The sequence below is a fragment of the Cupressus sempervirens genome, chromosome 2 (genome assembly GCF_028749045.1).
Source record: "Cupressus sempervirens isolate cs-2001-9-10 chromosome 2, ASM2874904v1, whole genome shotgun sequence".
Classification (NCBI taxonomy): domain Eukaryota; kingdom Viridiplantae; phylum Streptophyta; class Pinopsida; order Cupressales; family Cupressaceae; genus Cupressus; species Cupressus sempervirens.
In genome coordinates, this window is record NC_143119.1 from 47,258,577 (window position 1) to 47,275,010 (window position 16,434).

At 35.8% G+C, this 16,434-nt stretch overlaps 1 protein-coding gene across 5 annotated transcripts in view; it reads left to right on the top strand.

Annotated features, from left to right (window-relative positions):
- The window catches only part of LOC149571000 (FAD/NAD(P)-binding oxidoreductase), a 55,248-nt gene extending 48,275 nt beyond the window's left edge, over nt 1–6,973 (top strand). Inside the window, exons 6-7 of one of the 5 annotated variants that reach the window (XR_016359743.1) lie at nt 3,574–3,615; nt 6,242–6,973. The gene's annotated coding sequence lies outside the window, so the exon portion shown is untranslated. Of the gene's footprint in view, nt 1–2,014; nt 2,168–2,269; nt 3,616–6,241 lie in introns of those variants that run through there. The other 4 variants (XR_016359742.1, XR_016359744.1, XM_089812558.1 and 1 more) reach the window with 4 other exon arrangements.
- The last annotated feature ends 9,461 nt before the right edge of the window (nt 6,974–16,434 follow it).

Below are 16,434 nucleotides of genomic sequence, written 5' to 3' on the forward strand. Positions count from 1 at the left end.
GGCATGTGAATGGTTTGAATAAAAGAGACTAGGGCATTGACAAATGACATAATAGATGTCTCCTTCTGAAGTGGACAGACCCATAACAATTCTGGTTAAGGTAAAATCTCTCATTGTGAACTCATGTTCATTCTTTTTGCTAATGGGATTGGTGATCGCCAAGAACCTTTAATCGGTAACAGGATCTATTACCACTCTGGACATCCTTTTGGCTTTTTTTGGTTTATGAGTTCCCTGCAATAATTTGGCAACATGGATATATACCTCTTTTTCTTTTCAGTAGTCTCCTTGACCAAGTGGGAAGAGCTAGACACAGTGGAATCCAGAGCATTCATGATGACATTGCCTGGTGGGGGTGGGGGAGGGGGGGGGCGAGGTGGGGGGTGTATTAAATTGAGTGATATGAGGGCCACTGAGGACATCAAATTCAACATTATGGAAAATAGAATTGGAAATGTCAATCTCTACCAATTTAGTGGAAGACGAGGGTATCATTTTCTTGAGTATCTCTGTTAGTACAAGGCAATTTAGTAATAGAAGGGGAGGATACAATAGAAATCTTTTCATAAATAGCTCTCTTCAAGGAGGATTAGGTGCTTACTGAACACTTCGATTTCAACTTTGCCTGCTTTTATGGTTCTTCATCGTCACTGCTTGACTGGGAAGTTCCTCTTGAAAGTGTGGACACTGGGGTGATAGGAATGCTGGTAGGATTCTTGTGATACATTTTCTTTAGAACTTTTAGAACACTTGGGAGCTGAAGACTCAGTGCATTCTTTGACTTCCTTTTCAATCCATATTTTGGTTTTTTCAATCAAATTGGCAGTTCTCTTCTCCACCTCCATATAATCTGTACTATGCCAGGTCAGCAACTGTGTGGCAAATATAAAACATTCTGATATGTTTCATCAATCAAATCCGAACCATCATCAACTAATTCATCAGGTATAGGGAGAGATAACTCAAATTTTTTGACCTGTTGCAAGGTCATCCTTATAAGATCTCTTTTCTGCACTTCTCTTATATTCGAAGAGTCTGCTCAATAATTCTCAATATGAGGTTGATGCAGGTAAGATTTACTCCTATGAAAATTATCATGCACATAACTTTACCATAAAAGGGAAACCCTTGGGGGTATAGATTGAGATTTATACTTAGAAGTTTTTCTGTGGTGGCAGCAACATCAAAACTCTTACAAGTAAAAAGAAACAGGGATACCGGGAAAGAATATCCATTCTTTTTCACCTTAGTAACATATTTAGCATTGACTCTTTTAATCTGTCTACAGATCTCTAGGAGTATGAAATAATCAAAGACATACCCGCATAACTTGTAGGGTTTTAACTTTTGGTTGGATCCTCCAATCTTGAGATAGGAAAAACTATCAAATTGGATGAAAAAGCTACCATAACACAAGATAAGGTCAATAAGTGCGGAAGATATCCTCTTTTCCAGTGACCCTGCTATCTTCTTAATCACTATCCACAAGAAAGAATCATTGGCATCATAAAATTCACCCATCCCGACCCATTTCTGCAATTTGAGGGAAAGCTTCAAACATAAACAGGTTTTGAGTCTGAGAATCTAGGGTCCTGAGACCTAGCCAAGTAGCTTGTGTTCTTTCCATCACATAAGTTAGTAAAGAGCACATGTGGAAGGAACTAGCCCACTTGAAATGAGTTAATTGCTCATGCAATTGTTGACTGATCATTTCTCCCCAATCAATATATTGGCCATCTCTACACATAATTGTGAGGAATTGATACATCCGACCCATAAATTCCTCAGCTGGCTGGTTACCAACAAGATGATGTAGTAAAACAATTGCGTCTTCAATTTCAATTGCAAAAAGCTCATTTTGAACAATTTAGGGGAGTTGAGATTGGCCTTTGCATTTCTTGTTGAACAAAGTTTTAGCAATTCTATTTAAAGGTTAATCTTCTTTGTCCTGGAAATATTCCCAGGCTTCATCGACTGATGTATTCACAAACACTTCCCGTTTTGGTAATCTTAGGGCACAAGCTACAACTTCAAAATCAATTTTGACAACAGCCGTGCCATCAAAAGCTCGAATTTTGTCGGACATAGGTTGGCAATGACTCATGCAGGCGCAGACCAATTCCAGATAGCGAACTAAGATTGCGATCAACAATTTTTTGTACAATGGGTAAGTCAAAGTTTCCCCTTAACTTGTTGAGGATTTCTTCGACTTATTCCTGGTTCATATTTGTATTAAAAATTCTACCTAAACCATCATCTACTATTGCAGGAATAATGTGTGTGAGGGTTCTGGACAACAGGTACAAAGAACAAACTATGTCGATTTCTAATATTCAAGTCGTCCAGGTGGAAGAATGCAGAGAATGAACATAAGCTTATAGGAAAACTCATGGAGGGTAAATTTTGTTCTTTCACTTCAGATTATATGCTGGGAAAAACCAGAATTACACTTCAACCTGCCACAAAAGAAGGAAAAGTTTTATAATCTAACCTGGATTTCTTGCATGTGCCCTTTTCTTTCACCAATTCTCGGATGCTGTGAGCTTTGTTCTCTAACTCCAACAACACCACCTTATTAAAGGAGACATTATATTCTGGTTCAATTTGGCGGCAGTAGCACATTTGAATTCACACCAGTTTGATAGGTGTCCTCTGCAGTGCAAGGAAATATTTGATGGCCCATGTGTGCCAGTTTTATGAAAATATGGTTCATTGAAAGTTGTGAACCACTCCTAGTTGGGAGTTCGGTGACCATCTTGAAGTTTCGAACCAGTTCGGTAGTTCCTAACCTAACCTGACTCATCGACTACAAAGTCTTCAAAGACAAACCTTAGTTCAATTAGATGTGGTCGTTAAGGTCGGGGACTTTGCAAAGTTCCTTTTCAAAACAGTGAAGTAAGACAGTTTGAGAAAGCCTCCTTCATGCTAGCAATAAGGGACATGGGGAAAGACATGGCACTTATTTGGCATAGTTAGGTAAGTCAATGTCTCTGTGAACTTCACAAGGTGTAAGGTAAGTTTGAATTCACGTTGAATTCGCAGACTGATTATTGAGCCAATGTAAGTGATCGACTTTCTTTGTCAAGTTTGATCAAAATGAGGGTGTGACTGAGGGCAATTATAGCTTGGGAACACTAACATGTATAAACGAATCGTGAACTAGAAAGCTCAAAAACCGGGTAACACACGAATATAATTTCACCTGACCATATGAACTTGAATATCCAACATCAAATCCATGGCAAGTTCATATACAACTCTCAACAGCTGGATCCGGTTGTATCTTATCAACATACTTCTGTAGAGGAGAAATTGGATTGAAAATTTTGAATTTATGTCAAGTTGTGGAGCTAGAACATTCTGCCATTGTGATTCTTGTGGCAAGAAGTTTTATGAAGAACACATTCAAAACAAAAATTAGATATATAAAACCTAGCTCTTTTGATGCATTCAGAGAAGAATGAAGGAAACCTGACAAAACAAAACAGAATTTGCTTCATTTTTGTTTTAAAAAAAATGTAGTTAAAAAATGTACACCTTTGCTAAAATATCCTTCAATGGTCTTTTTTGCAGCCAGTGGACACTTGTAAGTACAAGGAATTGCAATGCAACATGGTATAGTCTTACAACGATCAATCATCAACTCTCTTTCTTGATTCAACAAGCAGATGAATATTCAGCTTGTTGGAATGATATTTGCTTTTTGCAATTGAATTGAATCAACGTGAACTTGTTTGTGTTTGATATGTTTTAGAATCACTTTTTAGGATTTAAAATCTGTTTTAGGGCATTATTGAGCCAATGTAAGTGATCGACTTTCTTTGTCAAGTTTGATCAAAATGAGGGTGTGACTGAGGGCAAATTATAGCTTGGGAACACTAACATGTATACACGAATCGTTAACCAGAAAGCTCAAAAACCGGGTAACACACGAATAAAATTTCACCTGACCATATGAACTTGAATATCCAACATCAAATCCATGGAAAATTCATATACAACTCTCAGCAGCTGGATACGGTTGTATCTTATCAACATACTTCTGTAGAGGAGAAATTGGATTGAAAATTTTGAATTTATGTCAAGTTGTGGAGCTAGAACATTCTGCCATTGTGATTCTTGTGGCAAGAAGTTTTATAAAGAACACATTCAAAACAAAAATTAGATATATAAAACCTAGCTCTTTTGATGCATTCAGAGAAGAATGAAGGAAACTTGACAAAACAAAACAGAATTTGCTTCATTTTTGATTTCAAAAAAATGGAGTTAAAAAATGTACACCTTTGCTAAAATATCCTTCAATGATCTTTTTTGCAGCCAATGGACACTTGTAAGTACAAGGAATTGCAATGCAACATGGTATAGTCTTACAACGATCAATCATCAACTCTCTTTCTTGATTCAACAAGCAGATGAATATTCAGCCTGTTGGAATGATATTTGCTTTTTGCAATTGAATTGAATCAACGTGAACTTGTTTTTATGTTTGATATGTTTTAGAATGACTTTTTAGGATTTAAAATCTGTTTTAGGGCACCTAGATCAAAGTGAAATCGAAAAAGGTCTCATGGACAGATGAGTTTGCCATGTTTTCATTTAGTTTCCCCTGGATTCATCTTGGGTTTGCCTGCATTCGCTTCAAATGAATCCAACATCATACCCAAGGATCCTGTTCAAATCCATAGGCAGACAGGACTGAATTACAGACCTGGTTAGAATTGGAAGTCGATCTGGTTGGTTTGCAAGAGGATCTGGTAACATAGAAATAAAACTATCTGATTAGGATGCCAGAGTCTATGACACTTAAGGGATGTAGGGTGTTCGTTTTGAAAGAGATTGGAACATGGCAAGCTCCACTTATTTTGTCATCCATCTTTTCCCTCAACTGATTTTAACTTATTGGAAATATTGTTTAAAAGTAGGCATGAGACAAAAACAAATAAATGATGTGGCAGGATGAATTAATTGATGGGGAGAGGTTTTCTTACATGAATGGAAATTGACACTGTTTAAGTGGGGCTCTAGTAAATATCAAAACCCACAAGATATTAATATATTTCAAATTCTCAACATATTAAATGATATATGGCTTCACATAATTACATAGCTCGGTATCAATGGGATACCAAAGCAATAATAAAGGTATAGGCTATGTCTATATAAGTTCTCGTATTTATAATTATGCCAAGAAATGTTTTACAGTGGTTGCATGGCATGGAGTGTCATATCGTGACCATGTACGTAAAAACTAAATACACCCAACAAAAAGGAACAAATAAAAATTATAAAATATCTATTTAGTGAAAAAAATAACTCTTGAAATAAAAGTAAACAATGTACAGAAAAACCCACAAGATGTTAATATATTTCAAATTCTCAACATATTAAATGATATATGGCTTCACATAATTACATAGGTCGGTATCAATGGGATACCAAAGCAATATTAAAGGTATAGGCTATGTCTATATAAGTTCTCGTATTTTAATTATGCCAAGAAATGTTTTACAGTGGCTGCATGACATGGAGTGTCATATTGTGACCATGTACATAAAAACTAAATACAGCCAACAAAAAAGGAAATTTTTTTTTTATAAAATATCTATTTTGTGAAAAAAAAAACTCTTGAAATAAAAATTAAAGTAAACAATGTAAAGAAAAATAAATAATTTTGAAGTTAAATATAAGAACTGTCAATTAATTAAATATTTAAAAATGGCTCAAGATTGATATGTCGTGCTCTTTTTTAGATATATATATTCAAAATATCTATGCTAGTTGAAAACTTTTAAATAAAATATTAACTTTTTAATAAAATTTTGCAATTTCTATAATATACATATCTGAATTGAATTTCAATATATATATATATATATATATAGATTCCCTTATAAATCTAATTTTAGGAAAGGTAAGGCTGAAATTCCATTAACTAGTATGACAGTTTGACCTAAAATTGAACAGTGCCATATTGTTAATATATTTTGTGAAAATTCAGTGCTGGTTAGACCAATGCTTTGCCTTGTGCATATGTTGCATATGCTAATAAAGTTATTATGTTTGTGATAATGTCTATCCGGTATTTGATTCAATTACATCCAAAGTCTTTGTCCATTGCCTTTATAAGTTTTATTTTTGCTACCAGAATAAATTGTTGAGTAGACTTTTCCTTCCTCTGATACAATGAAAAGGCATTTGAGAAAGGTTTTCAACTGATTCATGTTTGCTTTCATTTTTGCAGGAATCAGAGCGGCAACAATTATTTTTAAATTTACACATTCTTTCATAAATTTTTAATTTTTTACAGGCAAGGAATTATTGCTTTTGCAAATTTGCTTGTCTGCTATTCTGTTTTATTATCAATGTACTATTAATAAAATTCTAATGGCTGTTGGCAAATGCCCCCAGTTCCATTTTTCAAGATTAATTATCAGAGTTCTAGGATTTAATTTTGTAATCGTATTGGTGGAAATTTCCCTTACTGGTGCCCGATTATCTTAGCCAGTTCTAGAGGGATATATATTAGTTCTCTTTTTTGAAGGGTAATGTCCTCCATATCAGAAAGAAGCCCTATATTAACTTTTTAGTGTAACTCCTTTTTTTATTTGCCCATTCATTTCTTTATTATAGGAGGTTACATATTCCTGGATGAGCAAGTAGTGGAGGATCTGTTGGTCATATGATGTTATTGGCCCTTCAGCGATAATATGGACAATATGAGAAAGGTGGTCCGGAAAGAACTTGGAGCTAGTGGTGGGGAGTGGTCATGTGTAGGTGTTGTGACACTTCTCTCTTGTATGCGCAGCTGTTGTGCTATCATTCACTTTTATTATCATCTGTAACAACATTTGCATAAAATTGGCTTAATAGCTCAAACAAGTTTTGTTTCATAGACTCAACAACAGTCTTAAGTACAGCTGTGTTAACTAGTGGAAGTTTTAATGATTAATGATATCTTCAGATTGGTTGGCTCTGGAAGTTTTAACTGAATGTTCACCGAGCTTTGGGTTCTCCACAGGGTTACCTTTTAAAGTTGATAATAATTATCAATGAGGCAATATGTACACACAATCAAAGTTCTTAGTGCAGAAAGTTACTAGTAAGCTATCATCTGGAAAATGGCCAGCAAAAGAACAAACACAATTATCTCTCAGCAATATTATAAATGCTACAACTGACCGGGCGTGCCTGCAATTTACAATAGTTTTATGTAGGCAATTGATTATGATTCTATAGTTTTATGTTAACGTGATAGAAATGCAGGTTCAACACAAGTGGAGTCTGATAGAATTTTGTTTATTTACTGTTCTAAGTTGGACCAACAAAATCTAATGCCATTCTAATCTTGTAATCCAGACCTGATTTGAATTGATGGGCCGATGTGATGATCTAATGAGAAATTTCCCTTACTGGAACCCGATTACCTTTAGCCATTTCTAGAGCGATATTTATTAGTTCCCTCTTTTGAAGGGTAATACCCACATCTCAAAAAGAAGCTTTATGTTAAACTGTTCAGTTTAATTCTTTTTTGTTTGCCCATCCATTTTTTCATTGGAGGAGGTTACATATTCCTGGATGAGCAAGTATTGTAGGGTCTGCCCGTAAAGATGTTATTGGCCCTTCAATGGTAATATGGTAAAATGAACAATATGAGAAATGTGGCCTGAAATGAACTTGGAGCTAGTGGTGGAGAGTGAATATGTGTAGGTCTGCTGACACTGTTCTCTTGTATGCATAGTTGCTGTGCTATCATTCACTTTTATCATCTGTAACAAACATTTGCAGAAAAGTGGCTTTAATAGCTTAAAAAAGTTTTGTTTCATAGACTCAACAAGAGGCTAAGTACAGCTGTGTTAACTAGTGGAGTTATAATTATTAACAATATCTACATATAACGTTTGGCTCTGGATGTTTTAACCGAATGTTCACTGAGCATTGGGCTTCCCACAGGGTTACCTCTTAAAGTAAGCTATCACATGGAATATGGCTAGTAAAAGAACAAATAGAATTATCTCTCAGCAATATTGTAAATGCTACAACTGACCGGGCATGGCTGCAAATTACAAAGGTTAATTTCTACGTAGATTGTTAATGATTGATAGCTTTAGTTGGATAAACTATAGTGTATGAGATATTTATTTGTCATTATATTAATTAAATTTTAATGAAGGGATATGTCTATCCATAGTTTATCCTATATTAGAGAAATGACTGTCATTTGGAAAGCACATACCGAACATTATGGCAATGCTATTACATTTGCAGCGATCTTAAGAAAACAACATGGTATCAGAGCCTAGTTGACTGTACATGTACTTCAAGTAAAGACTGAATTTTAAAGCCTAAGTTAGATCATCCTTTTGAAGGAGTCATCATAGAAATGCCTATATCAAGACAATTGATATCCACTCCTTTGTCTTAAGATAATCTGATTGAATATGGTAGAACCCATGGGCTATGCGGCTTGTCAAGAAAGCACGTTCATTGTGTTTGTATATATTCTCTTATAAGAATTCCTTCTCCTTTAACACACCATGAGAAAACAATCAGCTCTCTGATCTGTAAATAGAATTAACTCTTTAACTTCTTCATTTTAGTTATCGTGATCTAATGCATCTTTTAAATGACATTTGTTCTGTATTGTTCTCATTGGCTTTAAAACTCAAAATATTGAGCACTTACAAATAGTCATGCATATTGATTCTTTTGTGTGATATATTTGTTGCCCAGTCTAAATCTTTATTAGACGTTAGATTTTTACGAGGGAGTATTGCATGTTAATTTAGAGACTGTTACTGATGCAAGAATGATCTGCCCGCTTATGCTTTATATATTGTGGAGAAATCAAAAGATACATCAACAATAAATACATAAGAAAAGGAGTGAAGAAGGAGACTAGTGTACACCACACAAGAAGTGTCTCAGCCAGAGGAACAAGAGATTAGTTGCTTCTAATTTAGCTCAAGAAATTGTTGTCAGACTCTTGGAAGTTATCGTCGATTCCCACCGAGACAAATGGAACATGTTGATGTTGAAGACTAGCAAGTAAAGACGTGTTGTGTAGAGAATAATGATTCATCATCTTAATGCCACCTAGTATCTTTCTTTGGGTCAATATATTAGTCTATACTTAGTGCGACCAATCTTTGTGGAGTTAGTTACTATCGTTTGGATGCGTGAGCCATTTAGTTTGAAATATTGAACCAATGAGTGGATGTTGATGGGTTGGGCATTGTATGTACAAGTACCTTCATCAAAATTTTAATTAATGTTGCATCAGCAAGATACTATGATAAACATTAAGGAAAAGGGAGATTGAGGTTCAGAGGGAGATTGCCATTTCATTAAGAGGCAACCTTGAAGGAGAGGGAGTAGATAGAGAGGATATGGTTTCATCAAACTTTAGTGATTTTAGACGTATTGACTCAAATGGACTAGATTCGCTAATGATCAAACTTGAGAAGGATTCTCTAATGATCAATAAATTGTAAACAGTTAAAGAGGATTGTGATTTATGAATATTGTTCACAACTAAATGGGCCTATCCCCTGTATACATCATGAGGAAGTGACGACTTCCAAATGATTATCAGTTGTATTTGTAAAAGTTTTTGTAAGGTGACGATCTTATAATAACTTCATTCAAATGTTGAATGAGTTGACATTCAAATGTCAAAGGAGTTACATTCAAATATCAAATGGGTTGATATTCAAGAAATTAGAAAGTCAAATGAGTTGGCATTCAATAAACTCGAAAGTCAAATGAGTTGACATTTCAAAAACCATTTTTTATGTTGAGGTAATATGTTATTCACATTTTGTATGAACCTTGTTTATCCTCCCTAGCTAAGAGGGAGTGTTAATGATTGGTAGCTTTAGTTGGATAAACTATAGTGCAAATATATATATTATATATAAAAGTGTGAGATATAATATATATATTAATGTATTAAATATATGAGATATTTATTTCTCATTATATTAATTAAATTCTAATGAATAGGCATGTCTTGTGAAAGTATGTCTATCCATTCTTGTTAGAAATTGTGAAAACAAATATAAATCCAAAATCTATTGAAAGGGTTAGATTAAACAACATGAAATGACATTGACATAATAACAATATGAGACCAATTTTTAATGTAAATACTCAGAGGGATAATAACATCAATATTTTTTAATATTTTGTATGATATATTTGATATATATTTGAGAGATGAAATACAAAGAGCTAGCATGTTTATATAGGCATGAGTTAAGAGGAAACTTGGACAAGATTGAGACAAGTGTCTCAACTTGGAGGAAGTAGAGTCTTTATGACTCAAGCACCTACCATCCACCTCCAATCTAGAATGGTGATGCCCAAATTGGAATTAATCACGTGGTATTTTAAGAGTAGTTGAAGTCAAAGGGATGACTCAACAATATCCTCTTAATAATAATATTCAAAATATATAATTCTTCTTAATTTATGAGTTCACCTAAGTAAACTCAATAAAAGAGTGAAATGAGAAGGAACCATTTACTCTAACAATCCTATATTAGAGAGATGATTGCTATTGGAAAGTACATACTAAACATTATGGCAATGTTATAACATTTGCAACGATTCTAAGAAAACAACATAGACAATTGATTATTATGATTCTATAGTCTAATATTAACTTGTGATAGAAATACAGGGTCAACACAAGTGGAGTTCGATAAAATTTTGTTTATTTACTCGTCATTCTATGTTGGACCAATCAAATCTAATGTCATTTTAAGCTGTAATTTGCACCTGATTTGAATTAATGGGTTGATATGATGATCTAATGACTATAAATGCTACGACTAACTCCCCGTGTAGGCAAAATTACAATAGTTTAATTGCTATGTAGATATTATCTACTAGAATTTTATATTTTAGTATTAATGTACAAGCAAATGCAAGCTAGACATGAGAGTGAAGTCTGATGATGTTTTCTTATTGGTTGATGTTTTGTTGGTCTAACTTGTAAGATATTGTAAATGCCGCAAACAAGGAAAAATTGCAAATTCATGTGTGTGTGCGCACGCGCTCGTGCACTGTTATTAGGAATTGATGCTTGAATCTACACAAGTTCAAAGATTTGGTGTTTCAAGAGTTCAAAAATATCTAGGATATTGTTGCATGACCTTAGGGCTATATAGTTTTCACAATAGATTTATCAAAAAATTACATCTGTACTTGCTCCAATTGATGAAGAAAGTAACTTTTCAATGGCAGAGAAGTGTGGTCTGAAGAAACACAATAGTGTTTTTTACACTTTGAAGGTGATGTCTTCTTGCCAATTTTAGGTATTTCGTACTTCTCCAAACAAGAGAAAATTAGGAGGGGGAATGTGTAGGGTTGATGCAAGAGAAACATTCCATAACTATTGAGACTCAGATAGAGAGTTGGAAAGTGCTATACTCCATTTATGATACAAAGATGTTGGCCATTGTGCATATATTGGCTAGATTTAGAGTATATTTAGTAGGGGCAAATGTGTCATCAACGTGAGTCATAATAAGGATAAAATATTTCATGAACCAAAAGAAACTTATTGATGGGCAAGAAAAGTTTGTTGGTAAGCTACATGTATATGATTTTGACATGGGCCATGTCAAGGGAAATAAGAATGTAGTCACTAATCACTCTCAAGGCCACATTTAATGTTCTTTAGTAGAGATATCTGATGATTGAAGGGAGTTGATTTTAGTAGAATATGTTATGGATCCACAAGAAACATGAATCTTAGGGCAATACACATAAAGAGAGGCACACTATGGTCAATGAATTGGTTATCTCTAAGGATAAATTTTATTTGGTGCCTTCTTCATAACTTAAAGATATTGAGGGCTTTCACCAAGTTTATGTTCTTTGGCGGAGATATATGGTGATTGAACATAGTTGATTTTAGTAGAATATTTTAAAGTTCCATGGGCAATATGAATTATGGAGGGCAATGCACATGATGCCAATTACATTACGAGTAATGGGTTGCTTATCTACAAGGACAAACTTTACTTGGGGCTTAATTCAATCATAAAGGTGTAGATATTAAAGACTTTCCATGATGCAATTGTGGTTGCTCACTAGGACTTCAAGGCATACAGGTTGATGTAGGAGAGGTTTATGTGGAAAAGGTTAAAAAATGAAGTCGTTATGTATATTAGAGTGTGTGCTACATACCTAAAGAATAAAGATGATCACATTTGTTTAGCTCGTCTACTTCATTCCTTACCATTTTGAATCATAAATGAGAATTGATCTCCATGGACTTCATTATAGAGTATGCAAGGTACAAGGCAAGGATTGCATTTATGTGGCAGCATATAGGATAGATTGAATTTGCACAATTACTTTGTCATTTGTGCTACTTATATGGGAACATGGGTAGTTGATTTTTTTTTAGATGATCTTCAAGTTGCATAGGTTGTCCAAGAATGTCATTAGTTACAGAGATACATATCCTTGAGCATCTTTTGGTAGGATGAGAGAGATTGAGCTCATCCCTAGCACTAACACCCACCCACAAACAAACAAATAGACAGAGATGGTAAATAGGTGGGTGGAAGAGAGCTAGGATTAGATGGTTGTACCTTGGTGAGTACGATGATAATACCACCTATCACATACCTATTAGGATGTTACCATTTATGGCCTTATATGGTTATGTGGTTTGTTATTTCATAAATTTGCTTTTGGGAGTTAACAAACTATCTAAGGCAAAGGATTTACTATAATAAAGTTGGGACATAATAAAATCCTTGAGACAAAACTTGCAATAAGCACAAAATTAACAAAATTGTATGTTTTTGATCAATGAAAATAGGTTTTGAAGGGTGCTTGAAACCTTGTACATAACTTTAGATATTCAATAAGCACAAAGACAAAATTACAACAGACCAAAAAGGAGCTAGTCACCCCCCATAAAGGGGTAACAATGGTGACAAAAAAGCCTATCACTAGCCAAAACAAAATAACCAACCAGGAAGCAAAGATCTGAACGAAAGGATTTGCCTCCAAAAAACTAGGCACAACAAGGGAACTCATGATACGCCTTTTGATTTAGAGTCTCCCTTGCTCGACCAAAGATTCATTTCTAAAGGAGGAGCAGAGGGCTTAGTTTTCTTCTCTTCATCACAATCCAACCATCCTCCACTTTAGCTGCCTCACTAATCCAATCCCTAGAAGAAACTGAAGAGTGGAAGCCAGGAGGAGCAGGAGTAGCAACAGACTCCCCAGGAGAATCCATGGAGGGATGGCCTCCCATAGGAGCATGAAGATCAGCCAAGACAGGGACAGGGGCAAGAGAGGGACTAGGGGCTAGACCTGAAGATCAACCTTCCTCAGCAACCACTGGCACTGAACCGTCAACAGGGGGAGAGGACCTGACGTCCTCAACAACCACAGGCTCTGGGATGTCAACAACATGGGGTGAGCTAGAAACATTCGTAGTCTCCGAGGTACCATCCAAGAACACATCCAAGGACTTAAACACCATGTAGTGCTTAGGGGATACCCCAAACCACTAGGAAGGTGTAAGCCTTGGTTTAGTCTTCACAATAGAACAATGAGCAACAATGTGACCTGTCTTATGAGATTTTTTGCAGTGGAAGGGAATACCTTCGTAATCCAACATTTGGATCTAGGAGCCCTGCAAAGAGTCCAAACGAATCTCTTTTGGGAGGCCCTTTGAGACATCCATCTCAACAAGAATTCGAGCATACGTCGAATGGAGAGCATCAGAAGTGGCTGAGTCCACATATAAAAAATCTCTGAGAGAGTCCCTGATAGTTTCCAAAATAGAGTCTATCCATAGATGCATCGGGAGGTTCGGGAGCTGAACCCAGATAGGAACCTTATTAAAGGATTCAGTGAGTGGATCGAAATCCATATGCCACAGTTTGGCCATAAGTGGGTATTTGTCTTGCCATGAAAAAATGTTATGACACAAAATGGTCTCCTTGTCCTTAGCACTTTCAAACTTTACAATGAAAAATCCTCTAGCATTTGGAAATATTTGGACACCATGGTCTAAAATTGGTTCCCATAGCTTGGAGATCCAAGCATGGAGATCAACTAGAGAGGGCCAAAAACCTTGAAAACGAAAGATGACAGTGAGGGAAGAGAACTCCTCTGCCGTATTGAGAATATCATCAACCGTTTCATTGTCTAAAAGGACCTTTACCAGTTTGGAGACACTTACAGGGATAGTTTCGTGGGGATGAGGAGGCCCAGAACCAACACGAGTTGCACCATGAAGACCTGCTTCAAAGGTGGCCATGTAGGCATAAGAGGCAGCCCTACCCCTTGAAGGTGCAAGAGAAGCCAACCTAGAAGACCCAACAACACCTAGAAGAGTCGCTGAAGGAGTGCCGGCAGGAGGCGGGAAAACCCTACCATTCCCCGAGGTCGACACAATAGCAAACTTGATCAGGGATAGAAGAGGGTGAAGTAGCTGAGGAGCGCGCACATTAGGGACATCAAGTTTTTGAAAATCTGGCGATGCACGCCCTAATGTGTGAGTAGGGGCAAAGCCAGCAACACGAGGCATCGCAAAGGAGCATAACAAAATTGTATGTTGATCAACACAAAGTTGAATTTAGTTTTAAGTGGGGAAGACAAGATGAAATATTTGTGATTACAATTGTAAAGAAAAGTCCACCTTAAAGGATGAGGAGGGTTTCAAACCTAGATTCTATAGACCTTACAAAGTTATTCAAAGTGTTGGAGAGGTTTGGTGCAGGAGCACCAAGACTTAAGGGAAATCGAAGGGGTCACATAGAAGACCTTGATCATTTTAAGACCAATAAGGCCATGTGTGGTCATTTTCTTTTGTAATAAGACCTATAAGGTTATTTTAGGATGTAATTGTGGCCAGTAGTACCATTTCAAATGTGTCTATGGGTTTCAAATTGTGAAGATGTGTCATTAGGCCTAGATGGGTCACTATGTGAGTTTCATGAGTTGATAATCATTAAATGTTTATCTAAGCACAATATAAAGATGTATTTGGGCCATTAGAGCCAATTCAATGTCATTGGGTCAATTGACTCAACATTGGACAATAAGGCCTACAAAGGCTAATGTAATGGACTCAAGGGGTTTGCTATGTTAATAGGTAGAAATGTGTTAGAAGGTCATTAAAAGACCATCTTAAAAGTGTAACGGGGGAGTATTAGTATATAGTTGTCGAGTTGACAACATTGCGAATCCATGTCTTTAGTGAAACAGTCCGTCTGATGTTGTAACAGTCGGTTATGAAGGGACGTTTGGTCGGTTCTTGGGGTAGTTAGGAGTGGGTTGTTAGTTTCAAGAACTGACAAGAGTTTATATATGTGTAAAAGACTGAGAATGGATGGCATGGTTTGATGTTATGAGTTTTTAATAACAATAAGGCACACGTTTTCTGCATATTTCTACGTTTGATCGGTTTTGACACTTTCACAATAAACGTAGAGAGTTTGTTCCTAGTCCAAATGTCAGCTCTTTGAAGATCTTTTGTTTGAGCATGTTAAGAGCATTGAATTGGTTGTGTTTTAGTTCTTTTAGCACATTTCTTGGTTGAATATCTACAAAGATATTGTTTCTTAAAATCCAACTTTTGAAACCCTCTAATAGGGGTATCTCAAGAACCATAAAAGTGTAGTTTCTTCCATATTTCGCGTTTATATGACCGCAAATTTGGTAGAAGAGTGGCACCATGCATATTAACTATTTCAAAGTGGGCATAAATGCATGCAACGATTTGGTACGTGGTTTAACCAAGGAAAGGTGGCAATAAGTTGTCTCTTTGATGACATGATAGTAATAAGGCAAATTAATCTAGTCTTTGTCCATACATGTTAAGGGTATTGTAAGTTATATGCTAAGGAGTGTAAAAGGTTTAGAAGATTCTCACATGGCGAGACATGGTTGTGTGCTCAAGAGAGGGTAGTTAGATGATTTTTTAGAGAAATATTTAAGTGTCATGAAAAGGCATTAAACATTGTTATCATAGATTGGACATGTTGATAGGCATTAGGAAAAGGTATGGAGAATGACCTAAAATTGGAAGAATTAGAGTTGAAGAAGATGGATAAGGTCAGTAGGATGGAGAATGACACTACATTGAATCAAGGTGTATGTTTTCATAAATTAAGGGTAGGTGTATGCAAGTAGATGTAGTCTTTGAAGATAATAAATAAAGGTGGTGTGATCAACAAGTAAGGTTGTGACTAGTCAAGGAGATAAAGTTTGATATGGATAAGAGGAAATGTTATTTGTGTTGGTGAGAAGTTTGCGATAGTTATAGAGTGTGGACGCCTAGTGCAAGGAGGCTTGAGCCTTGGGGTCACTTGGAGACTAAAGAGTTTGTGGTCAAAGAGAATGTGATCAACACCTTAGGTGTGACCAAATGATGAATGTTGTCAAGATGAGGAGTAT